General features: G+C 35.9%; 1 protein-coding gene and 1 long non-coding RNA gene across 4 annotated transcripts in view; one reads left to right on the top strand and one right to left on the bottom strand.

Moving 5' to 3' along the window:
- Positions 1-19,763, bottom strand: part of FGF12 (fibroblast growth factor 12) — a 633,659-nt gene that overhangs the window by 103,919 nt on the left and 509,977 nt on the right. The window lies entirely within an intron of this gene.
- The window catches only part of LOC105540653, an 18,290-nt gene continuing 15,397 nt past the window's right edge, over positions 16,871-19,763 (top strand). The window contains exons 1-2 of the long non-coding RNA XR_001006230.1: positions 16,871-17,044; positions 18,688-18,831. This is a non-coding gene — a long non-coding RNA (uncharacterized LOC105540653). The remainder of the gene's footprint in view (positions 17,045-18,687; positions 18,832-19,763) is intronic.

Genomic DNA, 19,763 nt, shown 5'->3' with positions numbered 1-19,763 from the left:
GGGTGATGTGCAATGGTGCTAAAACTTGCTGATGGGAAACATTTGCCTAGCACAAACCCAAATCTGTAGGCATGCTTGCAGCCTAATCCCAAATAGTCAATAAGCAGATGTGCTCATCTGCCATCCCCAGAGACTTCAGCACCGAAGAGTTGTTTCTTGTTTCGTCATTGTAAAGTATCAAATTGGTGAGTAATTTTGCTCTTCTACCTGGCTTAAAAACATTCATTCAGTTTCTACTAGCTCAAAGGTTACTGTATTTTGCAGTCACCCATGCATGCAATTAGATATGGCTCAATGGACTCTGCTCACCTCACAAGCATGAATACAATATGATTTAAAGGTCAGCCAACTTGCATTCTGTCAAAAGAGCATAAGGAGAGAATTTCAGCTATGTGGGTCTATACGATGGCACACATTTTGCTGACAGTTTTCTGAATCCACACCTAGAGATCACTGGCAAGAGATGACAGTCCAAGATCAAGAATCCAATAAATCATTTCATTATATAGTTATTGATTCTACCACATTTAATAAGGAATGTATGCAAAATTGAAGATGTTAAGTCTGGGAAAGATTTATGGAAAAGACAGTTGACAGCTTCTGTGTGGCTTCCAGGAGAGATTAAGGCCAAAAGAGTGAGGTAGAATTTTGCTCTAAATAAGACTTTACCAATAATAAGGGATATTGAAAATGAAAAGTATTTAGCTTCTGAAAGCACTGTTCCTGACATATGGTTAAGCCAGATGGTGGATTAACACATATTGTAATGTCTAAAAAATTAGAACTTTTTAAATTGGGGCCCATTTACTGCTTAAGAAATTGAGCTATCTGACCCTTCAAGACTTTCTTATTTTATTCTCTATGATCAGCCATGAGAGTTCTAAAGGGGGAATAAACGGTGCAGCAAATTTTATCTTGTTCCGTAATACTATCTAGAATCAATGGAATCAAACGATGAACATCTACTTCCTCAAGGACAAATTTCATGAAACCATTAGTATTATTACACATGTTCAAAGGAGCTGAGATAAAAATCACAAATGGCAAATTAATAAAACAGCCATTAAGGAACTTGGACATATTTAAAGTATACATTGAACTGAAACATGACCATGGAGAACAACCTTAACAGTATGTTATTTGAAGCTATTTTCAGATGTATAGATGTGGCCCAGTATGGCACTTTTCATGTTCTTCACGCAACTGCTTTCACCTATCCTGACATCTTCGAGTTATCTGAATTTAGGAAGTATCACTATTCATGTTGCACAAGTACTAACACTGAATATACTTATCACATTCTCTGGAATGTGGCTTTAAGCTATCCTGGGTATTCAGATCGTTAAGATTCTTAGATGATCCCAAAGTTTCCCTTTAATTATTTGTAACAGTCTTCTGGACTAATAATACTTCTAAAACCTTGGGAATAGCCTATGCAACATAGTGAGACCCCATCTCTACAAAAAAAAAAAAAAAAAAAAAAAATTAGCCAGGTGTGATGATACATGCCTGTGGTCCCAGCCACTGGTGAGACTGGGACGGGAGAACGACTTCTGCCCGGGAGTTCCAGGCAGCAGTGAGCGGTGATTACACTACTGCATTCCAGCCTGGGCAACAGAGAGAGACCGTCTCAAAATAAATATACAAATACGTAAAACCTTCAGAGTTAATTCTCTAGAAAGCATTTCATTTTAGCTTAACACAATTAATTTGATCTATCACCAAATCCTACCTGTTTGATGAGCCATATTTACTATTGCCACTTTCTGTCTACCATTACAATCAGTGATTACTTTCTGTCTACCATTACGATCAGTGATTAGTTTCTGTCTACCATTACAATCAGTGATTACTTTCTGTCTACCATTACAATCAGTGATTACTTTCTGTCTACCATTACGATCAGTGATTATTGATTGGGTTAGTGAAGAATTTTGAATAGTTTTAACAACTGTTTGGGGGCCCAAGTTGAGACTTGATAAACAAATGCAAAAGAGTCATGATAAACGAGTCAACCCTGACCAAAATGAAACTGTTGCAATTATTACATAATGAAGATGGTAGCAGCTTTTTATTGTAAGGGCTATGTAAATGCAGCACACTGTACTATTATTATTATAATAATCACGAGTTCTTTGAGGAACGGTATGTGATATAACTCCCATCCATGGTCCCTAACAGAATGTCTTTCACAAAGCAGGTGTTCATTAAATGACAGCTGGATAATAAAACACTATTATAGAGAACTCAAGTATGAATCTAGTATTTCATTTTTAAAACTTGCCTGATTAGACTTACATACAACACTGCATGCAGCAGCTACTTGATAAACATGTGTGTAAGATATTAAGTTTGGTCAAACAATTGCTCTGATTCAAACTTGTGATATAATTCCTGACTCAGCCCCCACAGAATATTTAAAATATAGTAATACAGTAAAAGAATTTTTCCACCACTTCATGAGCAGTCAGTAGGGTCTTGAATGCTACCTTTCAATATTCAATATAGAGGCCTTAGGAAGAGAGAAGTTTCTTTTTTCAACATGGAGAATCAGGGTCTTAAGAATGACTTTGTGAAAACTCCAGCTTTCGTTGCTAGGGAATATTGATTGTTTTTCATGGTGCTTGTAAAGGCATTATTTGCCCTGATTCTTTTGATGAGTTGAGACTGTTCACACAGTAACTTCGGAATGGAAAGAACAAACCCCTTGCTTCCTCTGGTGGCACTTTGCCTACTGTCAGACTACAAAAATGGGAGAAGCATGTGAGGTGACCTTCTCAATGTTGTCTGAACAATGAGGCAATCATTACAACTCACATTCTATCAATTTTTATGTGACACTGACCAAAGGCAATTTGAGGCTCCTTTCAAGCAGTTTGCATCAAAAAAACCCAAAAACCATTGAATGGCATTGCCACCAGGACTACACTACAACAAAACCAACTATTGAGAAAGGCTGGTGTCTAACTAGAAGACAGGATTGCTTTAGATATGGAAGCCATTGCTCTGATACTTTAAAATATTTTTAAAACAACATTATGATTGATTCATTTATATAGTCAACTCTATTCTGCTTAGTACTCGAAGTGTGCACTCGTGTGGATAATCTAAAACATTGAGAATTCAAATAACATTTACATTAAATCTGACATAATAACCTAACGTTTTAGGGTATGCCTAAATTTGCCTTTCTATTTCCATGTATTCTGGTAACTTTTGAATTTGGTTCTCTGGCCCCGGAAATGCCACATTTAGCCACAGAAAAACAGTTTTGATTAGGGGATAGCATTAAACATTAGCTAGTTTAGTGCACACTCAGGAAAAATTAGAGTCATCATTTTGATGTGTTTGGTGTAAGTTATGGTCAGCACAAGAAAACAGGGCGCCTGTTCAAATTCGGCCACCAGAGAACATTCTGCATTTAATTAACCACTTGATACTTACACCTTGAGAAAAAATTATGCCACAATACAAGCATAAGTGTTTTTGATAAATATTCAAATATTGGAAAAATAAAGATTTAAATATTTCAAGTCTATTTCAGTCATAAAATTCTGATCATACTCTTCCTGTCTACCTAATTCCTGCTAACAATAATTCAAATGACAATTCTGATATATTTAGAACATTGCTTTTAAAGAATTTATCAAACAAAATATAGAGGATACCTATAGCCTTCTTTTTCTGGAGAATCAAAACATAGTATAAAATGGAAGTTTTCTTTGTGCTGTAAATAATTCAGTACGTTATGGGGCAAATAAGTCTAATTTGAAGGTTTTTTTAAATTTCTGGTAGACTAGAAAGGAAGGACCCAACTCGGATGTTCATCTATTTAAAATCAAACATAGAAGATTAAATTCATACAAGCCAAAGAACACCTGGACCTGGACCTTCCAGAAAGAGTATAGAGTTCTAAATGCTGAAATCAGGTGAAGCATACTTAATTACTAGTATCCAGAAAGAGCAAAAGTGAGACATGCTATTATATTTATTCCAGGACAAAATATACCATTGCCTATGATTGTGGGTTTTGGATAAGAAAAATTAAAAGTCTTAAGCTGCTTGTGAGTCAATAATGGAGCTACTGGGACACAAATCGGTATCCTTCGTCACTCTATGGAAACTCTTCTGTCTCACAACTCACTTTTGTCTATTGATCAAATATTTCAGGGCCTTCAAACTCATATAACACGTTTCGCCTCAAAAGAGCTACTTATCTTTTCCTAATTAAGAGCAGGGAGTGCACCATGAAAATGTTGTCATTGATGAGAACCCACTTTGATTCTGAGAGAGTCAGTTGTGCTTTTTTGCTTCAGTCATGCTGTGTATTGTCTGTAAGTCTACCATACTACTACATTCCTAAATTTGCTATAACAGGGGTATCAGTTGATTCACCAACTTTCAAGAAATGTTTGACACTATCTACTAAAGCTAAACATAGCTAGCCTGTGACTGTGCAATTCTATTTTTATACAAAGTCCCAAGACAAATGACTGTATATGTCCACCAAAAGAAAATGACTAGAATATGTTTAGCAACTTTATTCATAATAGCTCCAAACTGAAAATAACCCAAATGTCTATCATCAGGAGAATAGGTAAAGAAATTGTGGTATACACAATACAAAGGAATACTACACTGCAATAATAATGAATGAACTAAGATGTACAAAACAGCATGAAGAAAATCAGATATTTTTAGTTGCATGAGAAAAAAAAGCCAGATACAAATGGGCCCATATAGTATGATCCTATTTATATAAAGTTCAAAAACAGAAAAAAAAAAATATGTATAGAAAACAAAAGGGTAGTTAATTCTTTGTGTTTTTTTTTTTTTTTTTTTTTTTTTTTGGAGACGGAGTCTCGCTCTGTGGCCCAGGCTGGAGTGCGGTGGCCGGATCTCGGCTCACTGCAAGCTCCGCCTCCCGGGTTTACGCCATTCTCCTGCCTCAGCCTCCCGAGTAGCTGGGACTACAGGTGCCCGCCACCTCGCCCGGCTAGTTTTTTGTATTTTTTAGTAGAGACGGGGTTTCACTGTGTTAGCCAGGATGGTCTCGATCTCCTGACCTCGTGATCCACCCGTCTCGGCCTCCCAAAGTGCTGGGATTACAGGCTTGAGCCACCGTGCCCAGCCATGGGTAGTTAATTCTTGCTGGAGAGTTTTGTCTGTGAAGGAGCATTAGGAACACTTCTGGGAGTGGTAGAAGGGTTCCAAATATCTGGATAGTGGTTACACAGGAGCTTTACACATTAGATTTGTGCACTTTGCCTATAAATCAGTCCTCACAAGAAGCAATATCATTATTTAGGATTTAGTGTACGCTAGGTATTTATATAAGAACTAGTGATACACCAGCGAACAAGATGATAGAGTAATTGCATGTTTAATTTTTGTGTGTGTGTTTGTGTGTAAGTCTTTTTGATATAGATTGAGTGTTATGTAAACTCAGAGACCTGTCTGACTAAATTTTGTATTCTCTAGGATGAGAAAATATTCAGGCTCTTAGGAAAGAATATCAGCCGGGTGTGGTGGCTCATGCCTGTAATCCCAGCACTTTGGCAGGCCAAGGTGGGCAGATCACTTGAGCTCAGGAGTTCCAGACCAGTCTGGCCAACATGGTAAAACCCTGTCTCTACTAAAAAATACAAAAATTAGCCAGGAGTGGTGATAGCGTGCCTGTAATCCCAGCTACTGGGGAGGCTGAGGCTGGAGGATCCCTTGAACTCAGGAGGTGGAGGTTGCAGTGAGCCCAGATCATGCCCCTGCACTCCAGCCTGGGTAATGGAGTGAGACTCAGTCTCAAAAAAAAAAAAAAAAAGGAGAAGAAGAGAAGAAAGAAAAGAAAAGAGAAGAAAAGAAAGAAAAGAAAAGTTTTCTCCAACTCTAGAGTGACTGAGGAAACAAAAGTGTATGTACCTACGTTGGTTGCTTCTAACTAGAATCAATGTCTCTGTCAAAGTGCTTTCTGCTGCCAGCTCTTCCACAAATAATCACTTGTCTTCAGGTAACACAAAGATCACCTTAATTTTGATCATCTTAATTTTGATTCACGTCAGCTATGGTAGAAAAGAAAAAAACTTACGGGATAGTCAGGAAAAATACTCTGAAAAATATTACTTAATTCACATGAGATATATATCTCAGTAAAATTAAAATAAAGAGCCCCTAAAAAATTAATTATAATAAAAAGCATTATATCGAGTATGCTTTTCACATTATTGCCTTTCTAAACATTGCTCTCATTATACCCTGGGGAAACTGATTTGGTCTGAATGCCAAGGAAAGAAACAATAAGAAACTAAATCATACCAGTTGTTTAATAAAACTGTTGAAATGCATATCCTTGAAAACGTATTTATGAATTGATCAATGGATCCAGAGATTATTTCTGACCAACGGCATATAAAACATATCAAAAATCATTGGATCTCCCTACTTTTTGCTGAAGGAAAAATATATTCGGACTTTGGATGAAGAGATATGGTCTGATTTTGCAAGCTCCTAGGATCTGAATTCGCCCTCTCAATTGCATACTTTACAAAAGTGCTCAGTCACCTCCTTTCAATCCCCAGAAGATAATATTTCTGAGAACAGAGAGACCATTTTATTGATGTTGGACTTTTGCTCCTAGACATGGAACTAATCCTATTAAAGAAGAGGGAAAGGGAAGGAGGAAATAAGATGATATGGAGAAATCATGACTCCTGGCAAGAGTAACGTGTATTACATAAGTACTTAATAAAAAAATATGGCAACAGGGAGAGAGGGAGGAATTAACAACACAACTCTCTCATAAAAGGCTACAGGAAGGATGAATAGAAATACTACTCATAGAGCATGTATCAAATAGCTGAGCACATTATAAGACCTCAGTAAAAGGTAATTTATTGTTAATGTTAGAGAAAAGTTTAAATTATTAATATTATAAATATTGTGAACTTTTCCCATTGCAATCGTTCTAACAAAAGCCAATGAATAGAGCTGGGGGAGAGGTATACTAATTAAAATTAGAATCTATCAGGGGAGAGAAAACATTTCAGAGTTTTACGTATTAAGTGTATCCCGAGTAAGCTGAGTTATAGGGAAAGAAAGTGTTATGGTACCTAGAAAGTTTAAATTATCAGTGCACAATTGGGATCATGGTAAAATGCATATCATAGAATAAAGTTTTCCAATCAATTCCAATTCACGTTTGGTATAACAAAATAATTAGATATCTGTTTTACATATCACATATAAGCACAACCTGATCCTCTACTATTATTTCTTTATTATTTGCAATCTCTGACTAGTCATCAATGTAAACCTAACTTTGTTAAAACAGTATTTAATAATGATATTTGTCAAAGTTTAAACACATATTTCTCATGTCTGACCCCCAAGTGGTTTTTAACATGAAAGAAATACGTTACATTGACTAAACATAGCCATGCACATACATTTTCCTAGAGATGTGTCTATTATTAAGTCTGTGGAACATCTCCAGTGGCCATTAATGTCTTTCCTGAAGTTATATGGCATTTCATGAATGTACCCACCTGGCAGGACTCTGGTTGGCATTCCAAAATAAAGAGTTAAAACATCCCATTAATGAAATTGATAGTGCTTTTTGACATGGTGTCTGGTGGGGAGGGAAACTGCAAGTCACTTCTGTCATGGTTTAACTTGTTACGCTATTCCAGATGAGGAATTCATTGTCATAAATATTCAGCTTCATGTCAAAGAATAGTGAATCCAGCTAGTTGGTCCTTGTCCTGTCCTCTTCTTCTGTCATAATTCTTACAACTAGCTACAATGAGACAGAGTCTTACTTCCCATGCAAATTAGTCATTTACTTTGATTTCCTGCTTCTGACTTATAATTTTGCATAATTTTATAATTGTTAAATAATAGAAACTTTCAATAATCTGACCAAGTATATATCGTTCCTTTTTATCTTTTGATGCTTTTGCAATAATTCATTGTCTTACTGATTTGTACCCTCTATTCAAATCTACTTCTGCATTACTATTATCGCACACACACACACACACACACACGTAAACCTATAACCAACACACTTGTTACTGTATAGATATTTACATATTTTATGTTTACTTATAAAAATAAATTGTACATATTTTATATATTTATATATTTTAAGTAAAATATGCATGTTAACTTTCTTTAAAAATGATGTGTTCTATACTAATTTGCATGTTATTTGGTATGGTACATGCCATATATTTAAAGCATTTAATGTCAAAAAAACTTTTTGACATCAAGTTGATCTTGCTCCCTTAAAAATGCTCTATCTTTGAGTCACTTTAATTAGACCGAAATGAAATCGATTCCTTAGGCAACAGCATAAAAATAGTAAAGTAGGTTTTAAAAGTCTTATTGAAGAATAATTTCAAGTACAGTTTTATTTGATAAAATTATTTATGGACTAAATACACAGATAGATAGCAGAATAGATGAATAATGAGCCTTCCTAAACTCAGGCAATTTGCACTGAGTTTTCTTGAGCTCTTGGACTTTCACTTAATTAGCTTGGATCTGCTTAGTGACTATACGGAAATTAATATTTGTTTTCACCATCACTAGTTTCCACGTCTGGATTTCAAGAATTATGCTCCTCAGAAAAATCTCACCCTTCAGTAGCTGTTTCCCATAAGCTCATAAATTGTGATTATGCTCTCACAGACTAAATGTAAGATCCTACTAGTGCTTGGTTTTTGTAAAATTATAAGAGCACTCTGTGCAGATAATATCATGAGACTTGGTTATTCTTCAAAATATTAAACCAGTACCATTATTGCTACATGCCTTTTCTAATTTTCCCACATTTTATCAGATTAAATAAATACCTTCCCATATCTTTTGGGGGTAATTTTATTAGTATCAAAAGCCCTGTCAGAGTCTCAGCATTAGCACTTAGCTATAGAACCAGAATTTTCCATTTATGTCCTAGTTTTGCCACCGTGTTATTTAGACCCAATTTCCTATTCAATAGCAATCAAAACATAGCCTGTCCATCACCCAAATGATCTCTATATCAACATCAGGGAGTGACAGACGAAGCTCTAATCCCTATATCAGTTGCGCACATATTGCTTGTACTCGTGCTCATCCCTGACTTCTGAGTAATTTCTCTGAAACCCTTATCCATCATTATCTTGGGATTTTGACTTCTTAAAGAATAGGTTTCTCCATATCTTCTGTTCAGAGCCATTTTAACTTCCACAGACGGTGCAGTGGTGGCTACGTGTAGTTCATCTATTTCATGAAACATATTTTGATGCTGATTTTGCTGACTGGTTGAGTTAACCAAATGTTCCAGTTAGTTGACTAGGGAGAGATTTTTGTTTGTGTTTTTACTCTTAAGCATGAAAATACTACTTTGCCAGAGGTCTCCCTTGGAAGAGTCTTTCCACGGTCACAGGAAAATTGGCTTTCTCCTCATTTCATAACAAGGAATACAAATTTACACTTTATACAAAATTAGGGTGAGCAACTTCTAAATGATATTATTCTATTTTTGAACTTCGGCTTGACTTCTGAGAGGGCTTGACATGCAGCAAATGTCTGACAATCAAACTTCTAAATTCCAATCCTTACCCTATCCTGTGTGATTCAGGACCAGTGAAGCTTGCATGTTAGTAAGGTAGTGGTAAAATTTAAAAAAATAAAATAAAATAAAAAAAGCAAAATGAACAGAAACTTTACAAAGTAAAGGTTGTTTTTGTTTGTTGTTTGTTTGTTTGCAGGGGAGAGAGAAACCAGGAAAATTTTGCATGAGGAAAAATATAAGACATGATAATAAATATAATTTTTAAAATAGGGCTGGGTGCAATGACTCATGTCTATAATCCCAGCAATTTGGGAGGCCAAGGTGGATGGGTCACTTGAGGCCAGAAGTTTGAGATCAGCATGGCCAATATGGCAAAACCCCATCTTTACTAAAAACACAAAAATTAACCAGGTGTGGTGGTGCACACATGTAGTCCCAGCTACTCAGGAGGCTGAGGCAGGGGAATCACATGAAGCTGGGAGGTGGGGGTTGCAGTGAGCTGAAGTCACGCCACTGCACTCCAGCTGCATGACAGAGTGAGATCCTTTCTCAATAAACAAATAAATAAAACAAACAATAGCAGTTAACACAATTGATTAAACAGTATAGTTTGTTTGCAATAAAAATGTATTTAAAGCATAAACAGTATGGAGTTGATTCATTTTTTTTTTAATTGGAGAAGGTTAATATTGGATACCTTAATCTTTTGCTCTGTGGTAATCCATATGAAGATTTAAAGGTTTTTGAAGCATTTTATTTTTATACTATTGAGGAAAGTATAAAAACTTTTGGGTGACTCAAAAGCAGATGAACACAAATGGGCAGAGTGATAACTAGAAGTTCCTCAAGTAATGATATATGAAAGAAATTCATGTTCCACATAAAGAGAAAGAAAGCAGTGAACGACTTGTGAAAAATCGTGTTTCTATAAATCTTTGAATATGATATGCTGTCATCAATGCTTAGCAACTGAAGAAATATGCGTCACTAACGAATCAGATTTTATTAAATGTATGTGTGATGTGCGTGTTTGCATTTGCGTGTATATTTATCCCCCTTATCTGCACTGCCATCACTATTACTTATGTAACTGCAGTTATTCAGTTAAACACATCCTAATACAGAATATAAAATCATTCTCTGGAGAATCTAAGCAAATTACTTGGTTGCATTTAAGATCCATCATGAGTAGCTTTTCCTGTGTCAATTCATTATACCCAAGGGCAATTCGTCTATTTCATCCTGTTTCAAGGTCATGGGTTGAGCTTGATTAATATGACTGCAAAACAGAATCTAAGTGGAAAATATCGGTCTAGTATCAGAAAATGTTTTGCTAAGAAACATTCTGAATAAGGGAAAGCTTCATAATGAAAATACTGCATCGTAAGATAACAGTTGTACTGGAATTTTAAAACTTATTTTGGGGGTGATGAATAAGAACTATAATAACAATAGATGTTAAGGCTATGGTTTAATGGCTGTAAAACAATTTTCTATATGTAAAACATAGCTGACAATATATCCATAAAATAGAGAAAAAAATGAATTGAGTGAGCTGAGCACAATTATGTTATTTAAAAACTCCAGAAGCATTAGATTGGAACAAGGAAATTCTAAATGTATGGGTAAAATGCACTAAGTCTCTGACATGCCCTGTATAAATATTCATGGCAATAATTTTCCCATGAGAGGAAAAAAATGTTTTAGGAAATGCCTGTAAGTAGAAATAGGGGTGGTTTTGTACTTTCTTTGCTAAAGAAATCTGTAGATTGAGGGGAGTTTAAAAATATTTCCTCGAAGAAGAAGCAATCAAAAATCCCCTCTTTTTGTATAAGATACAAAAATAAATATGTTCTTACCACAAAATAGTGGAAATAGTTTAACTGTAGGTAATGGTTGAAGGAAAAGTTTGCTGAAGCATAGGATGTAGCAATGAAAATAAACGAGGTGTGGGATTTCACAATCAATGATTCACACCTAGGACTAACGCCAGAATTCTTAATAGTTAGCTGATCTCGTAGGTGGGATTCTATGTGGCATTCTCATATATGTCTCTAATGGCTGAATATCTTCATTGTGGATGCTTTTGCTGACAGAAATTACTCAGTAAAATATGTGGACTTAGCCTAAGTTTATACTTTGCTGTTACATCTTTTTTCTTCCCCAACCGAATCTTCTGTCACTTGCAGCTTCTCTACGATAGTAATCAATAACCAATCTCCAAACCAAAATCATCATGTCAAAATGTCCCTATGCCTAGCAAACTAGTTTTCCCTTTGCCAAGTACAAAACCTTCTGACTCGACAAACTACAAGATACCATAAAAGGGTAGTTTAGGCAAGTGTACCTCACAGGCATATTCATCTATATTTACCCAAATATGTTGTTTGCCAATGAAGACAAATGCTATATTGTAAACATCTTTGATCTCCCACCAAATTTTTACTGTGCCCAACTAATAGTGTTTATTCAGTGGCTAAGAAATCACACTAAATTCGATTCTGTTCATCCTCAACTTGTTAAAATATGTAACAGATCCTTGGACTGGGATTCTTCCTGCCTCAGATTTCACAGTAGAATCAACCCAGTGCCTACCATAATACAATCCGCATATTACACACATCTCCATATGCAGAATTTACACATGTGATGTGGGAGAACATATTCCATGACTGTTGGACCTCTCAGGTAGCATAAGGTATAAATAGAGGTCCAAGGGTCAGAAATAGAATTTTGGAGAAAACCTGTTATCAGATTTCTCCAGACAGAGTGATTGCTGTGTTGTGAGTCCCCTTTCCTGCCTCTGTGGAGGGAGGGCTGAGAGGTGTTATCTCTCTGCAACGGAAAGACACAGAGGACAGGGCCCTGACTCATTTCTTAAAAAGTTAAACTTTACTAGGCTCTAACCCATGCCAGAGAAATATACACAAAGACTGAAAGTCTGACTCGCTGCTTTGATAGCAGAAACAGACAGGAGAGTACCGCCGTATTGAGATAGGGTACAACTCCCAGAAGTTGTGAGAACCAAGGATGTATAGGGTTTTATCTGGATCAGATGTAGGTCAAGACAGATGGGGGTGGGGAGTCACTTTGGATAAGCTAAACTGGGGTACAGGGATAAAGGGACCTCACCACAAAGAGACTGGCCATACACCACAGGGTACGCAGGGGCTGACGAAGGAGGCACAAAGGAATTATCTGCAATAGAAATGTCAGTTAAGGGAACTGCGGGTGAGAGAATCCAGAAAGGAATCTTTAAAGATTCCATGAAAACACTCATGAAAGGAAAAAAAAATGGCTTTTATATTGGCCTGGTCTACCTGAAAACCTCAATTTCAAACATCAGCCATGGATGGCCGAGGGTTTATGAAGCCACCCAGGTAAACAAGAACTGTACTATTTTTACACCTTCTCTGCTCTACACATCGCCTTGGTCCCTGTGGAGCTAATACAGCATCTAGGTAGTAAGAGACTCTAAGAAAGAGGAACTAACGCTATACCTCCACTCCCAACCACAGGCTTCCGCACTCAAGCAAACCTCACCCGGGGGAGGATGTCACTGTTGATTACACAAGCTTTTAAGTTTGGATTAATACCTTGGACTCCATTCTAATTACTGAATTGGCACTCTGTTTTGTGATTTAAAGTGTCTGTAGAGCTGTGGAGATGTCATGGCTCTGCCAGAGGCTATGTCCAGGAACACATGAAAATTATGCCACACTGTAATACAGTGCAAGGAGGACAGAGAGAGAAAAGAAAATTTCTTTTGCTTATATCATGAGCTTATGTCAAACACACTGGTTACAAACAGATGAGTTTTTTAGTTAGTTAAATGAATTCTCCCTAGCTAAAGCAATTTTATGTAGAGTCAGACTAGGAAAACTCAATATGTGATATCTCCAGCAGCCTGTGGGACAGTCTGAATTGTTTGTGCTTTCTGGGGAAAGAAGCGTGTGAAGAAAAAAATAGTAGCAGTGGCCCATGAAAATTCTGCCTTATGGGCTGTTTTCCTGAGAATGTTTCTAGCTGATTTTATTAAGGAGGGGGACTGACTGTCAAAGACAACAGAGGTGCCCCCTTAGTACTTGAAGAATTAGAAAATGTGTTCAGATAATAGCTTGAACCCCTAGGTGTGCCAAGAGGAAGGGAGACAGCAGGCTCTTAAACAGTGTTGTTAAAATTCACACTTATTTAAAACACAGCAATTAGCTAACAAACCTTGGTGACAGACTGCTATGAATTTTGTGCTAACTCCATACACGTAAATTAAACCGTTCCAAGTTCCCCATGTGCAGCTTTTGACATTTGTTTTGTACAAGTATGCTGGCCGTGGGGAGGCATAAACTTTGCTTTTAATTCCTTTGGCAACGGAGCTGTGGATCACTTTGTTAAATTTCTTGAAAGAGATTCAAAAACACTTTTTTGAAGACAAAAAATGTCTCCATTGCACGTTAAGCTCTAAAATGTATTCTAACACGAGTAGTTTTCAAAATGGTTTTTAGATCTGACTGCAGACAGTTAAATATTATGTAATTATGGTATATATAGTCATGTGCCACATAACGATGTGTTGGTCAACAATGTACTACATATGAGAAGATGGTCCCATAAGAGTAGAATACCATATTTTTACTGTACCTTTCTATGTTTAGATACACAAATATCACCATGTTACAACTGCCTACAGTATTCAGTGTAATACCATACAGGTTTATAGCATAGGAACCACAGTCTATACCATGAAGCCCAGGTGTGTAGTAGGCTCTGACATCTAGGTTTATCTAAGTATACTCCATGACGTTTGTTCAGTGATGAAATTGCCTGAGGATGCATTTCTCACATGTATCCCAATCATTAAGTGACACGTGACTGTACTTTTTCTTCCAATCAAGTGCTCCTCTAGCTGCTTTGGATAAACTCATCAAAAAGTAGATAAAAGCCCCTAAGAACTACTCCCCCCTCCACACACACACCCTGCAGAGAGGGAGACAGAAAGAAGAGATGTCAGATTTCAAGAATTTCTAAAATGTAAAAAGCGTCTCTAACAAAAAGGCATAATACCTCGAAATTAAGTATAAAATCAAAAATTTTACTTATCAGCCTTTTCCTTTGAATTACGGTCATTAGCATAAACGCTCTGGTTCTCTTTGAGCTATTTAAGCATAGGGTTTCTATTTTTCTACTCTGTACGTTCCCTGCAAGCCTAGCAAAATAGTGAGTATATAATAGATGCTCAGAAAATGTAGGATTGAATCACACAATATGGCAGGAAAAACGGTCCATTTTAAAATGTTGAGTATGACGTTTTGAGTAACTAAGTAAAGACTAATTATTTCATAAACAATTATTTTGTATCAAGGCATTGATTGATAAAAATGTTTTCTAACTAAATTGGGACTTAGCTTAGACCTTTCCTTACTGAAAATATGGTCTTTGACTCTGCAGTATTAATGTCCCATCCCAGAACTACAAAAGAATCAGAATCCATATTTTAACAAAATTCCCAGGCAGTTTATACATGCATCACAGTTTGAGAAATGCTAATTTATACTACTGGTTTTCAACCAAAACTACTTGTTACAATCATCTGGTGTTCTTTTAAAAAATATCAAAAAAGGGGGGAAAAGAAAAGAAAAAAACCTATTCCTGGGCCACACTCCAAACCAATTAAATATGCATATGAGTCCAGGGATGAAGTATCCTTTTTAATGCTCCATGAAGTTCTCAGGTGCAGCCAAGTTGAGAAACAATGGTTTAAACACAACAACGAGATATGCTGGCTATGCTGGAATTTTCTGAACTAAATGAAATTGAGTTTTTTGAAATTAAATCAGAGGAAATGAACTTCCAATACTGTATATCAAAACTCCAGTAAGACATTACTTAATACCCTACAGATTTTAGGACCAAATGCAACGACACTTTAGTCTAAATGTGCACTCTAAGGCTCATAAATGCAGTTCAACAAAACATCCTATTCTTCCTCTTCTTTGATGCAAAATCATCTTAAACAGTTAACATCAGTATGCAGACTAAAACTGAGCTTCAAAGTTCTGCAAAATTAAAGCAATCTTTCCTTACTGAGCCTAAAGAGGATCTAATGTGGTGTCGTATTTCATCTTTAAAGCCTGAAACACTGTTTTCCCTTAGGAAAAATCAAATGAATCAATTCTCCCATCAAGTAAACTAATATCTCATTATGACTTAGATTCTTGTTAAAAATTTGGCAGAGTATTCCGATTTGTTTTCATAAATCACCATAACTATATAGCACATCCAGAAATCTCCAGAATGAATATTCTGCAAGCACACGATAACTAAATTGACCTAATATTTTGTGTTAATTCATACCATCAATAAAATGACTTTCAAAAAGGAAACCTTTTCCTAAAAGCTAAATAATACAATTGTCTGGGTATATCATATTTTTTGACAACATTGATAAAACAAAGAGATGATTTTTTTTTCACATTTAATGTGGAATCCAAAAGGGTCTAAGCAAAAAAAGCTTGCATTCGTAATAGATAAATCAGGAATGTAGAAAATATGAATTCTATTTTTAATTCTGGAGACAAGGGCAAACAAAAATTCGAAAAGAGGGTAATTAAAATAATTAAAATGATTTATTTTCTTATTTAGTCCTCTAATCAACCTAGGGAAGTAGCTATTATTACTCCCACTTTCCAGAAGAGGAAACTGATGTACAGACAGGGCAGATACATTGCCAAGGTCACACTTTATACTTTATTGAGTAGAATGTTAAAGTGACCTGACTCCTAGAGCCTCTGCAGTCAGACAGACCTCCACGAAAATCTCTAATATGCTCCTGGTTATCAAGACTCTACTTCTCAACCAACAAGAGTGGAATTCCAGAAGTCTAGCCCTAGAAACTTACAGCAAATGTCCAGTGAACCTTAAAAGGTCCCTGGGATCCACCGTCTGATGCCAGCTGCTTTGTCTCTGTCTCTCTAAATGTTCTGGTCTACATCAAGGCCATTCAGGTGTGTTAGAACTCACTAGGTATATTCAAGTATACAGGATATCATCAATGCTTTCTAAGGACATAATCAGGCTTGCATCATTTTCACTTTATAAGTAAGTCAACCTTCAGGGTTTTTTTCATATTTTTTAATAAAAAAGGGAATCATTGAAGATAAAGGACAAAACATAAAAAGCCCTTGCTCTTTAAAGACTGACAAACAAGGTAACTTAAGTATGACATAACTTTGCTCACTTTAAGAGCTGGCCTGGAAACATTTCTTTGTTCAATAACAGAGTCAAGTCTTATCTCAGATGATTTTTTAACCTACTATTTTTCAACAGATGCATCTGTGTAAGAGGAAGTAACATGCGATGTTATATTCCTCGGTGATGGGAGTTTACTGGTCACTCAAACTGCAGAGTCCACAATTGCAGGCAGTGCTATTCAGATGGACTAAGAATCAAATGAAGACCCAGGGGTTGTGTGATGTGAAGGGCTTCATATAAAGGGTAAGTGGCTCTTTCTTCCTTAATTATTTCTCATGATAAGTATTGATAAAGCATCAAGGGTCAGCAAAGTATGTCCCACAGGACAAATCCAGCCCACCTCCTGATTCTGTAGAGTCATGAGCAAAGAACAGTTTCAACATTTTTAAATAGTTCAGAAATTAAAAGAATATTTGATGAAACATGAAAACGTGTAAAATTTAATTTTCAATATCCATAAATGAGGTGTTTTTTTTTTTTTTTTTTTTACACAGCCATGCTCATTCATTTACTTATGGCGTATGGCTGCTTTTAAGCTATACACCAGAGAGTTTGGTGTACACCATGGCAGAGGTGAGTAATTGTGACACAGATTGTGTAGTGTAAAAAGCCCACAATATTTACTATCTGGCTCTTTAAGCAAAGGTTTGCCAACCTCTCTCTGACACAATAATGAAAAAAAGAAATGTCTTTCAGCTTAGCAAATATGGCAGTGACTCTGTTACTTGCTCTTTCTTTTGGCCTGAAAATAAACTGAATCTCTGCAAGCTTCCGTTTTCTTCTATGCATTATGGGGATAAAGAATTGGCTCATAGGAAAGAATTCATTTAGCAGACTGTTTTGCAAATAAAAAAGCACTTAATAAATTAATGTTTTTCTTAAGTTAGAAGTACTTAGCACCCTTTCTCCTTCTCTACCTGCCAAACTCGTACTGTGGTCCTTCAAAGGCATAACAAAATACTGTATTTTCATGCAATCTTCTCTGACTGCTCAGTTTAAATTAGTTGCTTCCTCTATGTTTCCACAGCATTCTGTTTACCAGTCTGTTATATTATGATCCTTAATCTACCTTGTACTTTGGTTATGTCTAAGACCCTTCTTAAATGCAGAAATTATTTCTTATTAATTTCAGGATTTGCGTAATGTTAAGCACAGATAGGGCCTTATATATAGGGGACATTCAATGTTTGCTGAACAAATGAAAAGCTGAATGAAGATGAAAATGAACAACCAAGTGGGGGTTTACTTTAAGTAACCCCCCACTTAGATAAATTACGTTAAGCAATTTAAGTAGGTTTACTGCCTCCCAAATAATAGACAACATGTTAACTAGGAGTTTCGGTCAAAGGAACGTCAGAGAAAGGTTTTCTCCAATAAGTGTCAAATATTAGGCTCTGTCTAATTTCTATCTTGCTATATTTTACCTATGAAGACATATATTCCACTTGGCTTTAGGGTATAAATTAAAATATGTCATAGCAATAGCAACTGCCAGAGTCAAAAAAGTCATTTAGGGAGAAAATGGTAGCTAATAAAATGAACACGTTAATTAGAAACTTTGAATACATTCCATTTTTTTCTGCTGCTCCATCAGTCTTACTCTATCTTGTATTACTAACCCAAATGGCTTTATTAACCACGTTCTTTTCAAAAGTCAATTTGCTCTCTTTAAACACCACACACACACACACACACACACACACACACACACACCCTCACACATGCATAAGTACACTTTTACAAAACTAAGAAAAGGAAAAGAAACTCAAGAAAAAATATCTCTGAAGTGACTTATATCTCAATAAAGTTCTTATTAAAGTAAAAGCAATAAAAACCTGAATTATAAAAGAGAAATAAATCTCTTCTCATTGGTTATGTGCTTCAAGGAACCGATGCCTTGAGGAATCAGATGTTTCATGCTAATTTAAATTTTTGGCACCTGTAGTCTTCGATTACATGAAACCTGAAAGGCTGCTTTCTAAATAATGACAACAGATTTCCTGACAATGAGAAGAACAGATGTCACTAAGGTAAGCAATGGAGGTTTAATTGAGTCTTAGTTCTTGAGAGGTGATTTCGCCTGAGAGGGAATCTCAGGTTACATGGTTGATTAATGCATCTTAGATAACTATGCTTGACTGACTGGCAGCATAGCGTCTCCAAGAAGAACCCCAGTGTATCATCTCAATGCCCTGATCCATCTTTATGCCAAAACACAATGTGCAAGGTATAGCTGCAGCCCCCATCTAAAATTCCCATGCATTACACTTTTCGATGGCCATAGATTAAAGGTATTTAAATACACGTTAGTTATTTCCATTTCCAATGAGAGTTTAATACGAAGATTCTATCTTCTCTTTTTAATGAGAATATTAACAACATTAGCAGGGGCCAAGAAGATTCTCCAAGTCTATGAAAGAGACTATATTTATGTATCTGTCTCTAGATCTGTCATCTATCTATCTGTCATCTATCTACCTAAATTACCATTCAGTCCTCTCTTTTCCTGTAACATATCAGTGGAGACGTTATAGTAGTAAATTTGGCATTGTGGACATTTATAAACATCTGATTAAAACCATGGGTTTCCCTTCCTGAAAATATTCATATGCACATACAGAAATTTGCTGTATAATTTACCTAAACCTATTCATGGACTCCCAATGTTAAAAATTTTATAGAACATTTTAAATTATAAAATATAATTTCTGTGCCATTCAAAATCATAAAAACCCATTATAGACAATTTTGCACCAAAAAATCACAAATTTCTAAAAATGCATCTTTAATAAGTTTAACACAAATCATAGTTCTCCTTTCACATCACATATTCTCTATTCTATAAGGTGCTTCACCTCCCACTTTATAAGAATCCTTTCTGTTTCTATTTGGGTATCCTTGTTCCCCTAAGGGATGGATATCTCAGATTTAAAGATAAAGCTTTTATTTTAAAACATGAATA

Source organism: Mandrillus leucophaeus, unplaced genomic scaffold (assembly GCF_000951045.1).
Source record: "Mandrillus leucophaeus isolate KB7577 unplaced genomic scaffold, Mleu.le_1.0 Scaffold224, whole genome shotgun sequence".
Lineage (NCBI taxonomy): Eukaryota > Metazoa > Chordata > Mammalia > Primates > Cercopithecidae > Mandrillus > Mandrillus leucophaeus.
The sequence above is the reverse complement of the archived record's forward strand: the minus strand, read 5'-3'. Positions and strand labels throughout refer to the sequence as shown.